General features: G+C 38.4%; 1 protein-coding gene across 1 annotated transcript in view; it reads right to left on the bottom strand.

Annotated features, from left to right (window-relative positions):
* Positions 1-1,797: 1,797 nt before the first annotated feature.
* Positions 1,798-1,828, bottom strand: part of LOC135223618 (lathosterol oxidase-like) — an 18,715-nt gene continuing 18,684 nt past the window's right edge. Inside the window, 1 exon segment of the mRNA XM_064262230.1 lies at positions 1,798-1,828. This exon segment is cut by the window's right edge and continues 810 nt beyond it. The gene's annotated coding sequence lies outside the window, so the exon portion shown is untranslated.

Raw genomic sequence — 1,828 nt, 5'->3', positions numbered from 1 at the left:
ATTAGAAAACTGTCTCTGGAATGAACTATTTGTTTGAGTGGCTTTCATGATTAAAATTTAATACAAACAGAAATCTGTTTTCCTAAACAATGCTAAGAAATAAATGCAAGAATCATTTCACATGAACAAAAGAGGGAGTGGGGGCGTGCGGGTCTACTGGAAGCAAAAAGGGGCCGTCAGGTAAGATAGTTTGGGAACCGCTGATCTAACCGGTGACCAGAAAGAGAAAGAAAATCATACGTCCTATCTCTGAGAGCTTTAGATGAGGAAGAACGCCTTTCTGTATATTCGGCGCGATCCGCGCTACCAGTTATTCCTTTTCCATTTGCGCTAGATTTAATTCCTGGTCCCGATAGGACATTGGCAATACAGCTAACGCGACGAAATAATATACAGACGAGTCTCCCACGACCCGGACGAATACAGCTCCCAGATTTACGAGACTAAATCTGGGGACATTTTCGGTTCTGAGGCGTAAAAACCTCATAAACATTACATGTTTTTGTCACTGAAAAACTAAAACGGGGACACTGCCCTTACCATTCATAAAGCAGCGTTCAAATGTTTCATCCTATTTATCCTAAATTGGAAAGGAATTAAATAAAAATTCATTTGATTAAATCAAGGTAGGCATACTAATTTAATGAATACTTACCAATGATTGAACAGTATTGAAACACCGCTGGATGGCAGAGTGGTACTGGCGGGAAGGCTTCAAGAGGGAAGGAAGTCAGGGACGTGCATGACGAAACTGACGATGATTTGGCCGGAAATTTGGTTTTATGTTCTTGGAAGGTAATCTCGCAAATTATGCCGTGCAAAGCTGTTTATCATTTCCTTAGTTATATACACTTGACAGTGCGAGTAAGTTCGGTGTGCAACTATGTATAGTTTAGTCAACATTTTCGTTTTTTTCCGTATTCCTATTTCGGATCTTTCAGTCACAGTGAAACCCGGGGACAGCAACATTGTTTGCAAACAAAGTTTGCGAACAATGTTTGCAAACAGTTTCCTAGTGTGGACGCCTTTAGAACTTCCGAGTCGGAAATGCAGCAGATTTAAGTCGAGCAAAGACTGTGCCCTCGTCTTTTCACGACATACACAACCACATACCACTCCATTACAGTGATCATGACCAATTGTGATCTGTGATGCTTGAGTGATGTTGCACGGACAGCTTCTGCATTGCCTTGCAAGCTCTATATTTTCAACAAGTGGAAAAGATCGAAGTCCAAATAGCGTTCTTGATGAGGATGCAGAAGCAGTTTAGATTTTAGCTCAGCCTTTAAAAGTGAATCATAAAGCACTTATCTGTAAGCCAAGATTATCGGGTATTGGTGGACTTTTAATTAATGTCTTAAAGGAATTTTTAATAGGCAGAACCCAAAGGGTCTGTGTTAATGGCCTGTATTTAGCTATATTAATCTCATTCCAGGTGGTGTTCTTGGACCTGTGCTATTCATTATCTCTATATACTGGTGAAACGTGTTAAGGTCCATGAAGATGCCTTGCCAATATGCCTTTCTCATACGCCATAAGAGACAAGTATTGGACACGTAATTTGCCATCATTTCTCGTTTAAGATTTATAAATCAGATAAAAACCAGAAATTAATTTTTGCTTGTTTTATTATGTTTGATTCAACCTCACGGTGATGAATATGCATCTTATATAACGTTTTAACTTAATTCACATCTACGATATATATAGAGGAACATAAAGATAGATAAGAAATTATATTGCTTCATCACCAGAATTAAGTATATAATCCTAGATCAGGTCAACTAAAACAATGCAGTGATAACTCTCTTTAATATTTCAAATTTGA

Source organism: Macrobrachium nipponense, chromosome 10, assembly GCF_015104395.2.
Source record: "Macrobrachium nipponense isolate FS-2020 chromosome 10, ASM1510439v2, whole genome shotgun sequence".
Taxonomy (NCBI): Eukaryota; Metazoa; Arthropoda; class Malacostraca; order Decapoda; family Palaemonidae; genus Macrobrachium; species Macrobrachium nipponense.
This window is presented reverse-complemented; position numbering and strand designations above follow the sequence as displayed.